General features: G+C 47.3%; 1 long non-coding RNA gene across 2 annotated transcripts; it reads right to left on the bottom strand.

Moving 5' to 3' along the window:
• Positions 1–610: 610 nt before the first annotated feature.
• Positions 611–10,145, bottom strand: LOC118996014 (uncharacterized). Of its 2 annotated transcripts, none has more exons than XR_005068408.1 (3): positions 4,897–5,287; positions 2,503–2,621; positions 611–870 (listed from the first exon to the last, which is right to left on the bottom strand). It is a non-coding gene; the product is annotated as an uncharacterized LOC118996014 (long non-coding RNA). The 2 variants fall into 2 exon arrangements; XR_005068409.1 differs by lacking the exon at positions 611–870 and adding an exon at positions 10,039–10,145 and having other exon boundaries at positions 2,012–2,621; positions 4,897–5,035.
• Positions 10,146–20,788: the final 10,643 nt, after the last annotated feature.

Below are 20,788 nucleotides of genomic sequence, written 5' to 3'. Positions count from 1 at the left end.
CCCCAGACGAAGGGCTGTGACCTCAGAGGATGCAGAGGGAATAATTTCCCTCAAACAGAGGTGCATATTTGTATGCAGTTTGCTCTGAATGTGAACATACTGCCCCTGGTCTGTGCCATGGTGACGCGGGGTGACAAGTTACTGGATTAGCCACTTTCCTCCACTGTTTGGTGACTTGTGAATTCAGGGTACAGGCCTCTTGGAATAATAGGAGCTGTGGCCACAGCCTGAAAGTGGAATAGAAGTTAGGGAACACTCAAGCTGAAGACAGCATCTGTGGGGTAGTGTGAGGTGAACAGAAGACCAGTAAATTTAGGAGTGAAGGGCTGGCCCTGCTCCTCTGTACACTCAAGTGGGGTGCCACCTTGGGCAGTATGGGGAAGCTGAGGGTAGTACCAGGAGACCCCACAACAAAAGTGACCCTGAAAATGAAAGGCTATTTCATACCCTTTGTTCCTTTTTGTGGGAGACTAGGGAGAAAATGGGGTGCAGAGCACCAGGGACAGCTGCCCTGGGTCACCGGGTGAAGAAGCCCTCTTACCTGTATGTGGCCACATTGGAATGTTTNGCAGGGTTTCTTAGCCTCCTCCACCAGCTGTGGGACCTCTCCATCCAGGCCGCCAGGAGCAGGGTCCACCTCCTCCCCCAGATGAAGGGCTGTGACCTCAGAGGATGCAGAGGGAATAATTTCCCTCAAACAGAGGTGCATATTTGTATGCAGTTTGCTCTGAATGTGAACATACTGCCCCTGGTCTGTGCCATGGTGACGTGGGGTGACAAGTTACCGGATTAGCCACTTTCCTCCACTGTTTGGTGACTTGTGAATTCAGGGTACAGGCCTCTTGGAATAATAGGAGCTGTGGCCACAGCCTGAAAGTGGAATAGAAGTTAGGGAACACTCAAGCTGAAGACAGCATCTGTGGGGTGGTGTGAGGTGAACAGAAGACCAGTAAATTTAGGAGTGAAGGGCTGGCCCTGTTCCTCTGTACACTCAAGTGGGGTGCCACCTTGGGCAGTATGGGGAAGCTGAGGGTAGTACCAGGAGACCCCAGAATGAAAGTGACCCTAAAAATGAAAGGCTATTTCATACCCTTTGTTCCTTTTTGTGGGAGACTAGGGAGAAAATGGGGTGCAGAGCACCAGGGACAGCTGCCCTGGGTCACTGGGTGAAGAAGCCCTCTTACCTGTATGTGGCCACATTGGAATGTCTTGAGTTACAATACCATGTCCCCAGGCCTGAGCCCCTTAGTGTATCAGCAAAGGGTTTGAGGTGACTGGCCTTTTTGCTGAGCAGCCTGGTGCTGTGTGACAGTTGGTCTGGGTTTTGAGGGTCGTGCCCTTCTTCTAGGCCCAGCACAACCTGCTGCCCATGCCAGGCCGTTGTGTCTACAGTAGCAGAGTGGGTGTGGCAGCAATAATTTGGGAGGAGAAGGAAAGAGAAGCAACCTCCCAATCAGAGAGCAAAAGTCAACAGAGGTGAGGGTAGTTTCTTGAGAGGACGGTGCAGCGTGAGAGAAAGCAGAGAATGATGAGCCTGAGCCCAGTGCTGTGGGTGTTGAAAAGACAGCTCTACACTCACTGTGTGGGGTCTGGGGTGATTTGTGTGCCATGAAGACTGCTGCCCTAAGTGGTTGTGTTGATGGGGTTTGAGGGCACACCAAAAAGGTGATGATTTGAGAGGGGGAAAAATGAAGGAGAGTGGAAGGGAGGTAGTATTAGAAGAAAGAAAGAGCAGCCCTGGTAGGTCGACCAGATGTCCCAGTAAATGAGCATCCTGGAAGAGAGAGCAAGGCCTCTGCCCCCGGCCCTTCCTCACAGAGGTCTGTGTGACCTCCAGCAGCATGTAGAGACCAAACCCGTGCTTTGAAAGGATGAAAGAACTAAAGGAAACATGCATTTTGGGTGAGCAGAAGATGAGCAAGGAGTGACCCAGGAAAAAGGCTGCTGGAACAGCATGATGAGAAGGGGTCAAGTGTGGTTAGCAGGCTGGGGAGAGCAGCTGCAGGCTGGCTGGGGAGAGCAGCTGCAGGCTGGATGACCACACAGAAACAACAAAAGGGAAGTGGGAGGAGGCCACAAGACAGACAGGGACCAGCTCTGCTGCTGCCTTAGGTGTTTCCTGTGAGGGGACAGAGGAGCCCAGAAGTAAATATCTGGGTTGAAAAAGAGTCTACACTTCTCAGGGGTGGTGTGTGACTTCTACGGCTGTCCCCAAACCACACCCTGTGCTTTTAGAAAGATCTTTCAAATGCCCACTGAACCCTTCAATCCACTGCAGAGTGGCCCCCGTGAGGCCAGATCACGTGCACACACACACACAGACCTCCGTTACGTGAGGCGCTGCTGTGAGGGAACCAGGAGTATCTGCCCCAACAAGAAACTCCCGGGGTCAGCTCACTAGTTCTACTGGAGATGGTGCTGCAGACGAGCTGGTCCCAGGCCCCACCCCAGTGTGTGCGCACAGCTTTACTCACTCAGCCGCACACCGTTAGGGCCACCTACATGAAGCCCCTCGTGTCTGAGTGTCTCCTTATGCTTTTCCGCCTGTGCATTGCGTTCTTCCTGCATTTTTAGGTGAGCAGCTGCTAAGGCCTCTGGTCATTTCACAGCATCATCAGGTTCTGCTGTGAATGGAAGAAAAAAATTAAGTGCTAAAAAGCATCTGTATAAAATGGAAATTCTTGAGTCTATAGACTCATTAGAAACACATTAAAGCACAGACAGCAGATGGTGCAAAAACATGGTTCTACATGAAGAAGCCTACCGTCTGCATATAATTTGGCTGCTTACAGGGCAGACTGTACACAGCCAGAGTTCTTAGCAGTGGAAACCTCTCCCTCAGCAGCTCCAATTCAGGAAGTCTGGGGGAGGCTACCTGATGCTTTTCATGGAAGAGGATGACTCCCCTTCCAAACAATAACATTCCTCCATCCCGCCTCCCCGTATTCAGTCACCAATCTCTTTCAGCATTAAAGGTAAGCTCTGGTGTGTATAGATGTTCATGTTTTACTGGACATTTCATTTTCCTGTTTAAATTTTCCTTTACATTTCATGTCCTCTTTGTTTTTAACATGTCTTACAGACTGAACAGTACATTAGACATGTACTGTATGTAAGAAAGATTGAAATGGAATCATTTAGGGGTCTGGAACAAGTTACTTCAATTGACATTTCTAATAGGGGAAAAAATGGAACCAAGGTTCCAACTCAATTTGTTCTAGAAGGCTGTTTGAGAAAAGACCTGTGTGAAAACTGAATATCACAGGTGACTGGCTGATCATACTGGTGTCGGCATGAACAGGGTTGTCAGGCCGAGAAGCAAAAACCAAGACATTCGAGAACTGTGGTGTCTGACTGTAATTTTTCAAGGAAAAATTATAATTTATATGTTCACATCAGTACCTCCTGAACTACAGGTGATCAACACTCCCTTCAGGTAGTAGAGAAACAAGGCCATTAAACTGAGTCCCCATAAAAAAGAAAAGGGGCCAAAATGTCATCATCAAAATAGTGCAGGTGTGTGTGGGTGTGTGCGCGGTAGTGGTAGAGCTGACTGAAACTTTCAAAAGAAAACCACCCCGGCTGGTGTGGCTCAGTGGATTGAGTGCTGGCCTGTGAACCAAAGGATTGCTGGCTTGATGCCCAGTCAGGGCACCTGCCTTGGTTGTGGACCAGTTTCCCAGTGGGGGGTGATTGAGAAGCAACCACACACTGATGTTTCTCTGTCTCCCCCTCTGTTCTCTTCTCTCTAAAAATAAATCTTTAAAAAACAAAGCTGCACTTCCATTTTGCAGAAATGTGAGTTTCAGTGCCATTTCTGCTGGCCCATTCTTAGAATATCACCCATCAAGCGTAGGTTTTTTTTTTGCCTTGTTCTCACAAACTTGGGTAGCACAACGTACCACCTCTCGCTGCAGTTACGTTCTGTAGTGCTTCCTAAAAATGATCCTCTTTGACGTGCCATCCCATCACCACCACCTGCCACTTCATGAAATCCTGCATCTTATGCAAGATTTACAATTGTATCCTGAACTTTGTTGGTGAACATGCACGTAGCCCACAATCAAAAAGACTGAGCATGGCAGGACCACGGGGTTTCGGGAGAGTGGAGAGAGGCACGTTGGAATGAATGACTATTTTGTCAGGACACCTGCTTTCCTCCCCAAGCTCCGTAACCATGGTGACTCAGATGAGCACCATTTGTATTTAATTATGCCGCTATCCTCAAAGCACTTAACATTTCTTTGGGATGTCCTCAGAAACTGTAGCTTCAAACTACAGTTTCTAAGTGGTGAAAAAGCTACCATTTCAGAGAGAATAATTTTTTTAAAGATTTTATTTATTTATCTTTAGACAGAGGGTAAGGGAGGGAGAAAGAGAGGGAGAGAAACATCAATGCGTGGTTGCCTCTCAGGCACTCCCCACTGGGGACCTGGCCTGTAATCCAGGCATGTGCCCTGACTGGGAATTGACTTGGTGACCCTTTGCTCCACAGGCGGTGGACCTCCACAAGCCACTGAGCCACACCAGCCAGGGCTCAAAGAGAATGATTTTTAAATAACCAAGTATAATTTGAAGTCAGGTCTGATGAGTGAGTTGTGATAACTCAAAATATAATGAATATAAAGAACTAAATCTGAGTTTCTCCTCACTCACAAATGTCTGAAAGCTCAGAGTTAGCATGCAGACCCATGAGTGAAGTTTTCAATTTAACCCATCCTATAAATGAAAAACCCTCCAAGACATGCACCGCCAGGCAGGTTCCCGCCCTCAATTAAAATCTCTGACGTGACAGAATCTGTTGCATGTTCACCAAAATCGATTTCAGAAGCGCACCAAGGTTTCCTTCCCATACTTCTTACTCCTAACAGCCCAGATTTGCAATCAGTTACTAACCCACAGTAGCCGGCTTGGTCCAGCTGCCTCTGCCTCAAGGCTCGCAGGTGGCAGGGTGGGGGAAGCTTTTGAAAAATCAGGTACAAAAGGATGCAGCTGAAGATGATGTACCAGCTGTAGGTGGCCAGCAGGGAGCCCACTGGGAAAAAAAAAAGTTTGCAAGAAGCTGAAAAAATGATACTACTGGGGGTATAAAGAAGAATTCCTGCAACTCAGGAGGGCAGAGGCCTCTCAGGCCCTGGGAATAAAGAGAAAGGGGTGGCCGTGGGGGGCTGGGGCGACGCAGGGTGTTACAAGTGTGGGTGGGCAGGGGAGGGCTGGGCAACGAGGCCTGGAGACAAACGCCAAAGGCCCAGTGATCCCAGAAACGGCAGCCCAAGAACTTGCTTTGCAAAAAACGTGAATAAAAAGCTGGGACTTCGGCCAACATGGAGGCGTAGGTGGAAATACTGTACCTCGTCACACAACCAAATTTAAGGACAACAAAGATTTAGAAACAAAAACACAACCAGAACAGACAAAATTGAACTGTATTGAAATCCGACAACAACGAAACATTCATCCAGATTGGTAAGAGGGGCAGAATTGGTGGTGGAGAGGGGTCCTGGCAGGAAAAGGCAGTGGTTAGCAGATCCGGGCAGGTGAGGGGACCAAACGAACAAACCCAGTGAAGCTCACAAGGCAGCTGGCTGACGGCGGACACACATTCACACGCAGATAAACCAGGCAAAAAACGGGCAGTGAGACAAACCGTGCAACCCAGGGCCCCAGTGACAGGAAATAAAGCCTAAAAGCACTGATTGGAGAAACTTTCGGGGGTTGAGGTGTTGGGAGTGGCGCCCAGCCTCACAGGAGAGTTCGTGAGAGAGACCCACCGGGTCCTAGAACCTACACAAGCCCACCCACCCAAGAATCAGAACCAGAAGGGCCCAATTTGCTTGAGGGAAGCGGCAGAGGGGACGGAAATCCAAGAGCCCGGAACAAGCACCATTATTCTGTTTCTGACCCCGCTCCCACATACAGCGTCACAACCCAGTGACTAGATTGAATCGCCCTGGTGAACACCTCAGGCTCTGCCCCTCTTATGTAACAGGCACCACCTGACCAAAATGGCTCAAGCAGAAGCACAGATCAAAGCCCCAGAGCCAACACTTTAAGCGACAAAGAGACAGCCAACCTAGCAGATGCACAATTCAAAACATTGGTGATCAGGATGCTCACAGCACTGATTTTAGTCACGAATCAGAGGAAAAAATGAAGGCTAAACTAATTGAAATGAAGGGAAATGCACAGGAAACCAATAGTGATGGAAAGGAAACTGGGACTCAAATCAAGGGAGTGGACAGAAGGAAGAAAAAAATGACCAATCAGAAAAGAATGAAGAAACAAGAATTCAAAAAAATGAGGAGAGCCTTAGGAACCTCCAGGACTTCTTTAAATGTTTCAACATCCAAATTATAGGGGTACCAGAAGGGGAAGAGGAACAGCCAGAAGTGGAACACTTATTTGAACAAATAATAAAGGAGAACTTCCCCAGTCTGGCAAAGGAAATAGACTTCCAGGAAGTCCAGGAAGCTCAGAGAGTCCCAAAGAAGTTGGACCCAAGAAGGAACACACCAAGGCACATCAAAATTACATTAGCCACGATTAAAATGAAGGAGAGAATTCTAGAAGTAGCAAGAGATAAGGGGACAGTCACCTACAAAGGAGTTCCCATCAGAATGACAGCTGATTTCTCAAAGAGACCTTACAGGCAAGAAGGGGCTGGAAAGAAGTATTCCAAGTCATGAAATCCAAAGACTTACAGCCAAGATTGCTCTATCCAGCAAAGCTTTCATTTAGAAGAGAAGGGCAGATAAAGTGCTTCTCAGATAAGGTCAAGTTCAAGGAGTTCATCCTCACCAAGCCCTTATTATATGAAATGTTAAAGGGACTTATCTAAGAAAAAGAAGATAAAAAACATGAACAGTGAAAGGACAGCAAACTCACAGTTATTAATAACCACACCTAAAACAAAAGCAAACTAAGAGGACAGCTAGATCAGGAGCGGAACCATAGCAATGGAGATCACATGGAGGGTTAGCAACAGGGGAGTGGGAGGAGGAGGTAAATGGGGGAGAAGGTACAGAGAATAAGTAACATAGATGGTAGGTAGAAAATAGGGGGAGGGCAAGAATAGTACGGGAAATATAGAATCTAAAGAACTTGTGACACATGAATATAAAATAAAGGGGGGGGTGCTGGCTGGTGTAGCTCAGTGGATTGAGCGCAGGCCTGTGAATCACATGATTGAGGTTTGATTCCCAGTCAGGGCACATGCCTGGGTTGCAGGCCAGTTCCCAGCAGGGGACTCACAAGAAGCAACCATACATTGATATTTCTCTCCTTCTCCCCTTCCCTTCCCCTCTAAAGATATATTAAAAAAAAATCTTCCAAAAAATAAAATAAGGGGGGGGAATGGTGGGGGAGGGGGTGTGCAGGGTGGAGGGGAGTGAAGGGTGGGGAATGGGACAACTGTAATAGCATAATCAATAAAATATATTTTAAAAAAACATGAGGAGAGGCTTAGGAACCTCCAGGACATCTTTCAATGTTCCAACACCCGAATTATAGGGGTACCAGAAGGGGAGGAGGAAGAGCAACAAATGGAAAGCTTATATGAACAAATAATAAAGGAGAACTTCCCCAGTCTGGCAAAAGAAATAGACTTCCAGGATGTCCAGGAAGTTCAGAGAGTCCCAAAGAAGGTGGTCCCAAGGAAGCACACACCAAGGCACATCATAATTGTGGGACCCAAGATCAAATGTAAGGAGAGAATCCTAGAAAAAGCAAGAGAGAAGGGGACAGTTACCTACAAAGGAGTACCCATCAGACTGTCAGCGGATTTCTCAAAAGAGACCTTCCAGGCAAGAAGGGGCTGGAAAGAAGTATTTCAAGTCATTAAAGGCAAGGACCTACATCCAAGATTACTCTTTCCAGCAAAGCTTTCTTTTAAGGACTTCTGCCAAGATGGAGGTGTAGGTCGAAACACTGTGCCTCCTCTCACAACCAAGTTTAAAGTCAACTAAGTTTCAGTAACAAAAATGCAGCCAAGCCCTGGCTGGTGTGGCTCAGTGGATTGAGCTAGGGCCTGAGAACCACACGATCCCGGTTCGATTCCCAGTCAAGGGCACATGCCTGGGTTGCAGGCCAGTTCCCGGTTCCCAGCAGGGGACACACGAGAGGCAACCATACATTGATATTTCTCTCCCTCTCTCCTGGCCTTTCCCTCTAAAGATAAATAAAATCTTTAAAAAAATGGAAAAAAAATGCAGCCAAAACACAGAAAATTAAACTATACGGAAGTCCTACCATAATGAACCGTTCAACTGGACTGGTAAGAGGGGTGGAGCCAGCAGTGAAGCAGGGATGGGCAGGGAAGATTCCCCGACCCAGGAATCCAGACATACCTGGGCAGACCCCAGGTGTGGGATACCAACAGGTGGACTCAGTGAGGGCACAAGGCAGCAGGCTGACCGCAGTCACACATTCGCATATAAACCACCAAAGGAGCGAGCAGTGAGACAGACCTCGCAGGGCCCAGTGACAGGAAGCAGCAGAGGGGACCGCCATTGCCCCTCTCTGACCTCGCCTCCACATACAACGTCACAACCCAGCAACTGAGTGGCCCAGCCCTGCTGAACACCTAGGGATCTGCTCCTCACACGTAACAGGTGCGAACAGACCAAAATATGGCTCAAGAAGAACTCAAAGCCCCAGAGCCAATAATTCTAAGTGACCAAGAAATAGCCAATCTATCAGATGCACAATTCAAAACACTGGTGATCAGGATGCTCACAGAACTGGTCAATTTTAGTCACAAATTAGAGGAACAAATGAAGGCTAAACTAATTGAAATGAAGGGAAATGTACAGGAAACCAATAGTGATGGAAAGGAAACTGGGACTCAAATCAAGGGAGTGGACTAGAAGGAAGGAATAAATGATCAAATAGAAAAATATGAAGAAAGAAGAATTCAAAAACATGAGGAGAGGCTTAGGATCCTACAGGACATCTTTAAATGCTCCACCATCTGATTTATAGGGGTACCAGAAGGGGAAGAGGAAGAGCAAGTGGAACACTTATTTGAACAAATAATAAAGGAGAACTTCCCCAGTCTGGCAAAGGAAATAGACTTCCAGGAAGTCCAGGAAGCTCAGAGAGTGCCAAAGAAGTTGGACCCAAGAAGGAACACACCAAGGCACATCATCATTACATTAGCCAAGATTAAAATGAAGGAGAGAATCCTAGAAGTAGCAAGAGATAAGGGGACAGTCACCTACAAAGGAGTTCCCATCAGACTGTCAGCAGATTTCTCAAAAGACACCTTACAGGCAAGAAGGGGCTGGAAAGAAGTATTCCAAGTCATGAAATCCAAAGACCTACAGCCAAGATTGCTCTATCCAGCAAAGCTTTCATTTAGAATGGAAAGACAGATAAAGTGCATCTCAGATAAGATCAAATTCAAGGAGTTCATCATCACCAAGCCCTTATTATATGAAATGTTAAAGGGACTTATCTAAGAAAAAGAAGATGAAAAATATGAACAGTGAAAGGACAGCAAACTCACAGTTATTAACAACCACACCTAAAACAAAAGCAAACTAAAGGGACAGCTAGATCAGGAGTGGAACCACAGAAATGGAGATCACATGGAGGGTTAGCAACAGGGGAGTGGGGGGAGGAGAATGGGGGAGAAGGCACAGTGAATAAGTAGTATAGATGGTGGGGAGAAAATAGGGGGAGGAGGCAGGAGTAGTATGGGAAATGTAGAAGCTAAAGAACTTATGACAGTTGGACTTGAACCAACGTGGGGGAATGTGGGGGAGGGGTGTGTAGGGTGGAGGGGAATGTGGGGGGAGGGGGTGGGTAGGGTGGAGGGGAATGAAGTGGGGGAATGGGACAATAAAATATATCTTTTTTTAAAAAAGCTGGGCGCACCGCCCAGGAAAATGCGGCTTCAGGAAGGACAAGCCCAGCCAGGCTCTGCTCCCCGAGTAGCAGAGGAACACACACCGAACACGGTGGTGCCACCCGGCCCCCCCCGNTGCCACCCGGCCCCCCCCCCCCCCCCCCCCCCCCCCCGGGCCCTTGGCAACTCACCAGTGACGTGCAGGAATCACAGCCCCTCCGCTTGGAGATTCGGGCACCCAGCAAAATGGTCCCCGGCAGGCTCCTTGAAGGCCAGAGCTCTACCCGGTGCGGTAGCATCGGCTTCAAACCCTCGCCTTCCGGCACGCCCCCACGTTTTACGTACTTGGGGGCGTGGCCTCGACGACCTGACTAGTCACAGAGGAGTGGGCGGGGGCCAGGAGCCGGCAGAATCCCGGGCAATCTGGGCACTAGGGAGCCCAGCGTCCTCCCAGGGGGCCTATCGCTGACCACCTGGTGGACTTAGCGAGTGTTCACTTTTGTACCCAAGCAGGGCACGTTGCTCCTGCTGCCGGTGTTACCTTTTAGTCTNCCAACTGGAGAGGCGGGCGCGCGGCGATCAGGTCCCAGTCCAGTTCCAAGGCGGCCGGAGATCTACCTGGTTCCGCCCCCTCAGCCTCTGGTCCGCCCCCGCGTATACGTACTCGGGGCGTGGCCTTAGGCCACCTGACCAATCACAGACGAGTGCTCGGGGCCAGGGAGCCCGCTGAGTCCCGGGCGGTCTGGAAACGCAGAGCGGTGCGTCCTGTCCTCCCCGGGGGCGCATCGCTGACCTACTTGTGGACTTAGCGAGAGTTTACTTTTGTACCCAAGCAGGGCAGTCTGCTCCTGCTGCCGGTGTTACCTTTTAGTCTAAGAAAGTCCCGTCGATCCTCATGTTTCTCCTCCCTTACAGCATCAAAACCTCTTGAGATGAATTACAGCAATGGCTCTAACACTCAATTTCACTGTCACACAACACTCGAGGTTATTGGTGCCGTTGCCGCTGCCTGTAATGCCCTCCACCCATTTCCACTCTTCACCTGCCCCTCCCCCCGCCCCAGGCCTACCTTGTCCTATCCTGTCTGCAATTTGACTTGGAGGGGGTTTTTTGGAGTGAAAGGTTTTGAAGTGAACATACCTAGCAGTCTGGCAGAAAGCTGACAGAAATTTTTAAAGAGAAAACCATAGGCTCCCATGATACCAAACCTAGTTGTAATGCCTGACCTAATTGCTGTCTCAATCTCTCCCAGAAACATAGTTAACTAGTCTGGAACTTTCCGGTCAGGCACCAGTAAAGCATCTGTCACATGTTGCATCCCCATCCCAGGAAGAAGAGGCGATCTGCATGATGAAAACTCTTGCCATTCCTTCCCCGCAAAGACGCTCCCCCATCTAATAACCCTTCCTTTCTTTTTTATTTTAAATGGGAGCAAGATCTCAAATACTCTCCTTTCCTTTTTCGGTAGCTACCTTGCCCCACCTTTCCTCCTCTAAAAACCTTCCACTTTTGTTTAGAACCCCTCTGAGTGCCCTTCTGGTTGCTAGATAAGATACTGCCTGATTCATGACTCACTTAATAGAGCAATTAGATCTTCATATTAGGTTGAACTTTTAAAAGTTATTTTTTAGAAAGAGGGGAAGGGAGGGAGAAAGAGAGGGAGAGAAACATCAATGTGTGGCTGCCTCTCAAGTGGTCCCCAATGGGGACCTGGCCCACAACCCAGCTATGCCTCCTGACTAGAAATCGAACCAGCAACCCCTTGGATCGCAGGCTGTGCTGGTAAATTTTTGACACCTTTTTAAAAAATGTTATTGACGTGAGAGAACTATCAATTTGTTGTTTATGCACTCGTTGGTTGAACTGTCAGGTGTGCCCTGACTGGGGATCAAACCCAGAACCTTGGTGTAGCAGGACAAAGCTCTAACCGGCTGCACTATCTGGCCAGGGCTAATCTTACTTACTTTTCAATGTTTTCCTTTCACTTGTAAAAGGTGAGCCATCACTCACTGGTTTAAGGTGAGTTTTCATTTATTCTGTCATGTTGAAGAACCTGTGCTAAAACTGAATGATTTAGGCTTATGGTTGTTATATTTGGTCTGGGAGCAGCTTTAAATATAGTCAAATCAGCCTCTCTCCCACCCCAAAAACTTAATTTTAGAGCGAGGAGAAGGGAGAGAGTAAGAAAAACATCAGTGTTTCTGTTCTCTCGCACACCCCCGACTCGGGACCTGGCCTGCAACCCAGGCATGTGCCCTGACTGGGAATCAAACCTGCGACCTTTGCCTTTGTTTGGAGGCCAGTGCTCAATTCACTGAGCCACACCCACCAGGGCTGCACTTTTTTCCTTTTAGATTTTATTTATGTTTATTTATTTTAGAGAGGAAGAAACGAAGAAAGAGGGAAAGAAACATCAGTGTGCGGTTGCCTCTCATGTGCCCCCTACTGGGGACCTGGCTGGCAACCTAAGCATGCACCCTGACAGGGAATTGAACAGCTGACCTTTTGGTACACAGGACAATGCCCAACCCACTGAGCCACACCAATCAGGGCCACTGTCTCTCATTTTGAACAATTTCGGCCTCAACAAGGTCGTTCACAGAAAAAATGTCTGTGTGATCAGTCATGTGTCTCTCGGGTGATAGAGAAGATACACAAGTATGAATAATTTGGCTTTTTAACAAGTTGCTTCTCGAACAGCCTTTCAGAGCAAATTAAGTTTGAGAACCAAGATTCCACTATATTGTGAACTGCATTACGGTGCATCTGTGTATGCATACATATGCACACAGTATGACAGGCTTATTCAACCCAGATTTCATAGATTTCGAGTTATTAGAATGCATGAATGATGGTCTCCCTTTTCAATCCCTCGCATATTGTTGTTCTGTGGTTCCATTCTTTCTCTCAGGGCGTGATAGAAAGAATGGAACCACAGAACAACAATCAGGGTGTGTTCTCTCCTAGCTTGCCAAGAACCAGTTATTTCAGCAAACGATTGCTCAATACAGCTGCTCAAGTATTGTTTGCTGAAACAGGTCAAAGATAGTATCCAGAATTTCACCGACTGACTGACCCTGTTAAGACTGATTTGTCCTGGCTGGTGTAGCTCAGTGGATTGAGCACCAGCCCAAGAACCAAAGGGTTGCCAGTTCTATTCCCCAGTCAGGGGACATGCCTGGTTGGTCCCCAGTAGGGGGCGCACAAGAGGCAACCACACATTGATGTTTTTCTCTTTTCCTCTCAAAATAAATAATCTTTAAAAATAGAATAAAAAAGGCTTACTTGCCCAAATTCATCCCTTTACTACCATTTCCTCACCACAGCCTCCAGGTGGGAGGAGTGTAGTTCCCCAGCCTTTGACTGGGGATGCAGCCAGGTGTCTTGCTCTGGCCAATGTCAAGTAGGCAGAAGTAATTGTGTCAATAGTGCAGGCCTAAGGGCCTCTAGTGTTCCTTCCCCTCTTGCCCCCTTCAGGGGCCTGTGAAGCAAAGAGTCACCAGTTCAATTACCCAGTCAGGGCACTTGCCTGGGTTGCAGGCTAGGTCACCAGTAGGGGACACATGAGAGGCAACCACACATTGAGGTTTCTATCCCACTCTTTCTCCTTCCCTTCCCCCTCTCTAAAAATAAATAATCAAAATATTTAAAAAAATAAATAAAGATAAAAAAAAACCCCTCCAAAGGATGCTGGTTCTGGTAAAGCTCTAAAGCCCGGAGGCCTGGAATGCAGCTCACTATTCTTTACTCAGAAGAAAATGCTCCAGAGATGGCAGGTTATCACAGTCATTGGCAGCACACACTCCCGAGTTTTATTAAGGATTCAAAGATCTAAGTCAGAGACGTGAGACTCATTTTCACCAGGGGCCACATCAGCCTTGTGTGCAGCCTCCAAAGGCTGCCAGGGGCCGAGGTGGCCCCCATGAGGGTGACCCTGTGAGTCCGCCCACTGCTGCCCAAGGAGCTGCTGCATGGGCATCAGAGCTGCTTTCGGGTGGAGCATGGGTGCAGCCAGGTCACCCTGGGCCGGGACCACCACTCTGGCTTCCACATGGTGCTGGACGAGGAAGCCGGGCAGGAGGGCGTGTACCAAGCCTGCGTGCAGCCCCTCCTGGAGGCTTTCTTCAAGAACTTCAATGCCATGGTCTTTGCCTATGGCCAGACAGGCTCTGGGAAGACGTACACTATGGGGGAGGCCAAGGTGGGTGAGGGGCCAGGTGTCAGAAAGGTGGCCAAGGATAAGGTGTGGCCTTGGGCAGGGGAAGGTCTCAGATATCTAGCTACTAGCAGAGCCCCTTGGGGACTCAAAGCTGGTGACTATGGTCACTCTCCATAATGTTCTCCTGCCTCAGGCTCACTCTATACAGCAGGGCTGACCTTGGTCTTCATCTCCTGGAAGCAATGTAAGGGCTGAAGCTGTAAAAAGAGCCCAGGACCAGGGTGAGGGCTCAATACCTTGTTCATAAAAGTGGCCTATGTGGCTTGCAGAGGGGACCATAGGCAGGGCTTGGAGCAAAACTTACAGTTTTCCAAGTCTAGTGTTCCAAGTCCAGATCCAACTAAGAAGGACCCTTCCATGCTTGGGTGTTAAGAGAAAACTAGGAAGCCTTGCAAAGAAGGTGTTTGCAGAATGGGTTTCAGGTTCCTGAGATGATAAATAGGCTTCTCCAGTGCAGTGTTAAGTTTTCCAAGTCTAGAAAAAAAACTGGACTTGGAAAACTACACTTGGAAAACTGTTACAGTTTTGCCAGGTCAACCTCAGGAGGAGCCTTTGTCTCTTGGGTGTTAAGACAAAACTAGGCAGCCTTGCCGAGAAGGTGTTTGCAGAATGGATTTCAGGTTCTTCAGATGGCAAATAGGCTTCTCCAGTGCAATGTTATGTATTATAAGTCTAGAAAAAAAAACTCTAGACTTAGAAAACTAGACTTGGAAAACTGTTACAGTTTTCCAAGTCTAGTTTTCCAAGTCCAGATCCACCTCCGAAGGAGCCTCCCTCGCTTGGGAGTTAAGACAAAACTAGAGAGCCTTGCAGAGAAGGTGTTTGCAGAAAGGGTTTCAGGTTCTTAGATGGTAAGTAGGCTTCTGCAGTCCACTGTTAAGTATTCCAAATCTACAAAAATAATTGCACTTTGGAAAATTAGACTTGTAAATTTGTAACAGTTTTTCAGATGGTAAACAGGTTTCAGATGGAAAATAGGATTCTCCAGTGTAGTGTTAAGTTTTCCAAGTCTAGAAAAAAAATGGACTTGGAAACATCTCAAAAGGAGCCTCCCTCACTTGGGACTTAGAACAAAAGTAGGGAGGCTAAAGAGAAGGTGTTTGCAGAATGGGTTTCAGGTTATTCAGATGGTAAATAACTTCTCCAGTGTAGTGTTAACTTTTCTAAGTCTAGAAAATAAACCTAAACATGAAAAGTAGACTTGGAGAACTGTAACAGTTTTCCAAGTCCAGATCCACCTCAGAAGGAACTATCCTCACTTGGGGGTTAAGACAAAACTAGGGAGCCTTCAGAGAAGGTGTTAGCAGAATGGGTTTCAGGTTGTTTGGATGGTAAATAGGCTTCTCCAGTGCTGTGTTAAGTTTTCCAAGTCTAGAAAAAAAAACTGGACTTAAAAAACCAGATGTGGAGGTGGGTAACAGTTTTCTTCTTCATTTAAAAATATATTTTATTGATTATACCATTACAGTTGTTCTATTCCCCCTTCATTCCCCTCCACCCTGCACACCCCTCTCCCACCATTCCCCCTCTTTAGTTTGTGATCACGTGTCTCAAGTTCTTTAGATTCCATATTTCCCATACTATTCTTGCCCTCCCCATGTCTATTTTCTACCTACTATCTAGGCTACTCATTCTCTGTACCTTCTGCCCCCTTCTCCTCCTCCCCCTCTCCTGTTGCTAACCCTCCATGTGATCTCCATTGCTATGGTTCCGCTCCTGATCTAGCTGTCCTCTTGGTTTGCTTTTGTTTTAGGTGTGGTTGTTAATAACTGTGAGTTTGCTGTCCTTTGACTGTTCATATTTTTATCTTCTTTTTCTTAGATAAGTCCCTTTAACATTTCATATAATAAGGGCTTGGTGATGATGAACTCCTTGAACTTGACCTTATCTGAGAAGCACTTTATCTGTCCTTCCATTCTAAATGAAAGCTTTGCTGGATAGAGCAATCTTGGCTGTAGGTCTTTGGATTTCATGACTTGGAATACTTCTTTCCAGCCCCTTCTTGCCTGTAAGGTGTCTTTTGAGAAATCTGCTGACAGTCTGATGGGTACTCCTTTGTAGGTGACTGTCCCCTTATCTCTTGCTGCTTCTAGGATTCTCTCCTTCATTTTAATCTTGGCTAATGTAATGATGATGTGCCTTGGTGTGTTCCTTCTTGGGTCCAACTTCTTTGGGACTCTCTGAGCTTCTTGGACTTCCTGGAAGTCTATTTCCTTTGCCAGACTGGGGAAGTTCTCCTTTATTTTTTGTTCAAATAAGTGCTCCATTTGCTCTTTTGCTTCCACTTCCGGTGCCCCTATAATTTGGATGTTGGAGTGTTTAAAGATGTCCTGTAGGTTCCTAAGCCTCTCCTCATGTTTTTGAATTCTTCTTTCTTCATGTTTTTCTGTTTGGTCATTTTTTCCTTCCTTATGGTCCACTCCCTTGATTTGAATCCCAGTTTCCTTTCCATCATTATTGGTTTCCTGTACATTTCCCTTCATTTCAATTAGTTTAGCCTTCATTTGTTCCTCTAATTTGTGACTAAAATCGACCAGTTCTGTGAGCATCCTGATCACCAGTGTTTTGAATTGTGCATCTGATAGGTTGGCTATCTCCTGGTCACTTAGAGTTATCGGCTCTGGGGCTTTGAGTTCTTCTTGAGCCATATTTTGGACTGTTCGTGCCTGTTATGTATGAGGAGCAGATCCCTAGGTGTTCACCAGGTCTGGGTCATTCAGTCGCTGGGTTGTGATGCTATATGTGGGGGCAGGGTCAGAGAGGGGCAGTGGCGGTCCCCTCTGCTGCTTCCTGTCACTGGGCCCTGCGAGGTCTGTCTCACTGCTCGTTCCTTTGGTGGTTTATATGCGTGCGAATGTGTGACCGCGATCAATCAGCCTTCTGCCTTGTGCCCTCACTAGGTCTGCCTGTTGCTACTCCACACCTGGGGTCTACCCAGGTCTGTCTGGGTTCCTGGGTCGGGAGATCTTTCTTGCCTGACCCTACTCCACTGCTGGCTCTGCCCCTTTTACCTGTCAGGTTGAATGGTTGATTGTTGTTGGACTTCCGTATAGTTCAATTTTCTGTGCTTTGGCTGTATTTTTGTTACTAAAACTTTGTTGACTTTAAACTTGATTGTGAGAGGAGGCACAGTGTTTCCACCTATGCCTCCATCCTGGCAGAAGTCTCCAACATCTATATTTTCAAAGAACTTGAATAGCCGTTCTAAAGAGAAGATATTCATACAAATGCTGAAGGAGTCCAAAAAGTCCAAAGGCCAAACACCAAATGCCAGGGACTGACATTGGAACCTTAATGCAAGATTTCATACACAAGAACCAAACACTTCATCTGCACATAGACCTCACCTTGGAGGGCAGATGACCATGATCTCTCAGCTGCAAAAGGATTAGGAGTTAGCACTGTCTCAGCATCCATCCCACAAATCCAACTTTCAAAACTGTGGGGGATTAAAAAGAATATTTTTCCACAAACCTTGTCAGCTCTAACTCCTCATAGCCCACACACACTTCGCCTCCTGCCCTTGGACTGCATTGCTTGCAACACGTTAGGCCGTGAGCATCACGTTGTGACCTTGAAGACCAGCAGCCGGCAGCACCTAACCTCCAGTCCCCATAGTTGTTCAACTCTCCACCAGAATATCTCCACTATTGTCTTAACTCCCAAGCAAGAAATTCTCCTTCTGAGGTAAATCAGGGCTTGGAAAAGTAGATGTGGAAAACTTTTACAGTTTTACAAGCCCAGTTTTGTTTTTCTGGACTTGGAAAATATACCCTTGCACTGGAGAAGTCTATTTACCATTAGAAAACCCTGCAACCCATTGGACAAACACTTTCCTGCAGGGCTCTCTAGTTTTTACATAACTTCCAGGCTAGGAAGGCTGTTTTTGAGATGGATCTCGGTTTGGAAAACCGCACACGGCACTGGAGAAACCAATTTACCATCCGAAGATCCTGAAACCTATTATACAACCAACCTCCTGGCAAGGCTGCCCAGTTTTCTCTTAACTCCAAAGCGAGAAATTCTTCTGACCTGGATCTGGACTTGGAAAACTAGGCTTGAAAAAATGTTCCAGTTTCCCAGACCTAGATTTTCAAGCCCAGTTTTGTTATTCTAGAGTTGAAAAATTTAATAGGGCACTGGAGAAGCCTATTTACCATTCAGAAAACCTGCAACACATTCCACAAACATCATCTCCCAAGGCTCTATAGTTTTTACTTAATTCCCAGGTGAGGAAGGCTCCTTCCGAGGTGAATTTTGGCTTTGCAATGGGACAAAGAACTAAAGAAACCTATTACCCTCTGAAGAACCTGAAACCCATTAGACAACCACCTTCTTGGCAAGGTTGCCTAGTTTTCCCTTAACTCCCAAGCGAGAAATTCTTCTGAGTGGATCTGGGCTTGGAAACCTAGACTTGGAAAACTGTTCCAGTTTTCCAATCCAGTTTTCCAAGTACCGTTTTATTTTTCTAGGCTTGGAAAATTTAACAGGGCACTGGAGAAGCCTATTTACTATTTTCAATCCTGCAACCCATTCCACAAACACCATCTCTCAGGGCTCTATAGTTTTTACTTGACTCCAAGGCTAGCTTCTTCTGAGGTGGATTTTGGCTTCAAAAAGGTGACAAAACACTGCAGAACCCTATTTACCTTCAAAGAACCTGAAACCCATTCCACAACCACCTTTTCGGCAAGGCTGCCTAGTTTTTTCTTAACTCTCAAGCGAGAAATTCTTCTTCTTAGGTGGATATGGGCTTGGAAATCTCAGCTTGAAACTGTTCAGTTTTCCAAGCCTGGTTTTACAAGCCTTGTTTGTATTTTCTCGACTTGGTAAAGTTAACAGGGCACTGGAGAAGCCTATTTACCATCTGAAAAAACTGCAACCCGAGGGATTTGGAGAAGATGGTGGTGGAGTAGGACAAAGGATTTCCCTTCCCTCCACACACTGGAGAAAAATTGGGCTGATCTGCAGAGGAGCACAGCGGATACCCAACAGGAACCCAACATATAGAAAGGCCAGTCTCCAGAAAGTGTAGTGGACACTGAATGAGCAGAGTTTGTGGAGATGACTGCAGATCAACAAGGTAGGAGGGAACAGTGCAGAGGCTACAGGCCCTCTGCTGGCTGCACCAGGGCCCTGGCTGGGCCGCTCTGGTCTCTGAGAGCTGAGGGTGGGCAACAACAACCCTGGGAGAGAACTAGTCACCGGCACCCTCCCTGTCTGGCAGGGCTCAGATTGGAAAACACCAGGAGAGATCAGTTAGCCTGTAGTGGCAGAGATAGTAGTGGGCATTGGGAAGCAAACCAGAGAGCTCTGATAACCCGTTGAGTCAGGCTGCAGTTGCCAGTGGGAGAACTGAGAGTCGCTCATGCATTCTCTGTAGTGTGGGGTCAGAGCCAGGTCAGCCACAGACCCTGGGAGTCTCGGGCTATTAGCAAGGCTCCTGGAAGAGAGCCAGCACCAGCAGCCTCCCTAACCAGCCAAGGCAGACTGAGAAGCACCGGGAGTCAGGGTGTGGCTGTCGGGAGAACTGAGCATTGCCCGTGTGTTCCCTGTAGTGCTGGGCCAAAGCCGGGTCTGCCACAGACCCTGGGAGTTTTGGGCTACTAGCAAGGACCCTGGAAGAGAGCCAGTCACCAGCTCCTTCCCTACCCAGCTGGGTGCAGACTGAGAAGTGCCAGGAATCAGGCTGTGGCTGTCAGCTTGGGAGAATTGTGAGTTGCCGTGTGAATTCTCTGTCACAGCACTGGGAAAGATCCATGCCCAAGCCTGCAAGACCAGGAAAGCCTGGTTGGGAGTGCGCACCCTCACGCCAGGCCAGGGCTGGGAAGCCTGGGGAAAAATCTGCTCTCAGTGGGGCACTGGAGAGCGGCGCCAGCCTGGATCATGGGAGGGCACTGGCGAGACCAGTTGAGTTCACCGAGACTCGAGAAAGGCCACACTAATAGCCCCTCAGGCTGCTTCAGCTAGTGAGACCAGAAGAAAAGGTTTGACCAGCTGGAAACCAACAAGAGGAAGAGGTGGAAGCAGAGAACACCAAGACACCTGCAGGAGTCTGCACCACTGAATTTCACAGGTATCCTACCACAGAAGTTCACACCATAAACCCAGGGAACCAGAACAGATCAATTTAAGAAGCTGAAGCCAACAAGAAGAGCAACACAAACAATGGGAAGACAAAGAAACAATCCCCAAATGAAAGAAAAGGAGGAAGTCTCAGAAAGAACGTTAGATGAAATAGAGGCAAGTCAACTATCAGATATTAAATTCAAAGCACTGCTTATCAGGAAATTCAAAGAGCTTACAACGAGCAACCAGAAACTACGGGGGAACTACAATGAACTCTCTGCAAACTATACCAACATGAAAAGGGAAATAAAAACCATCAGCAAAGGCCAAGAGGAAATGAAGAATACAATTTCTGAACTGAAGAACACAGTAGAAGGTATGAAGAGTAGGATCGATTAGGTGGAAGACCGCATAAGTGAGATCAAAGACAGGGTAGAAAGGATCTCTCAGATGGACCAAGTAATGGAAAAGAAAATCAGAAAGAATGAGGAGAGTTTAAGAGAAATGCAAGACAATATGAAATGTAATAATATCTGAATAATAGGAATACCAGAAGGAGAAGAAGAAGAACAAGGGATAGAAAACCTACTTGAAAGAGTAATAATGGAAAATTTTCCTAAGTTGAGGAGAGATAAAGTCACACAAATCCAGGA

This window comes from Sturnira hondurensis, unplaced genomic scaffold, assembly GCF_014824575.4.
Source record: "Sturnira hondurensis isolate 20B ecotype Veracruz unplaced genomic scaffold, ASM1482457v3 Scaffold0010537, whole genome shotgun sequence".
In the NCBI taxonomy this organism is placed as follows: Eukaryota; Metazoa; Chordata; class Mammalia; order Chiroptera; family Phyllostomidae; genus Sturnira; species Sturnira hondurensis.
The sequence above is the reverse complement of the archived record's forward strand: the minus strand, read 5'-3'. Positions and strand labels throughout refer to the sequence as shown.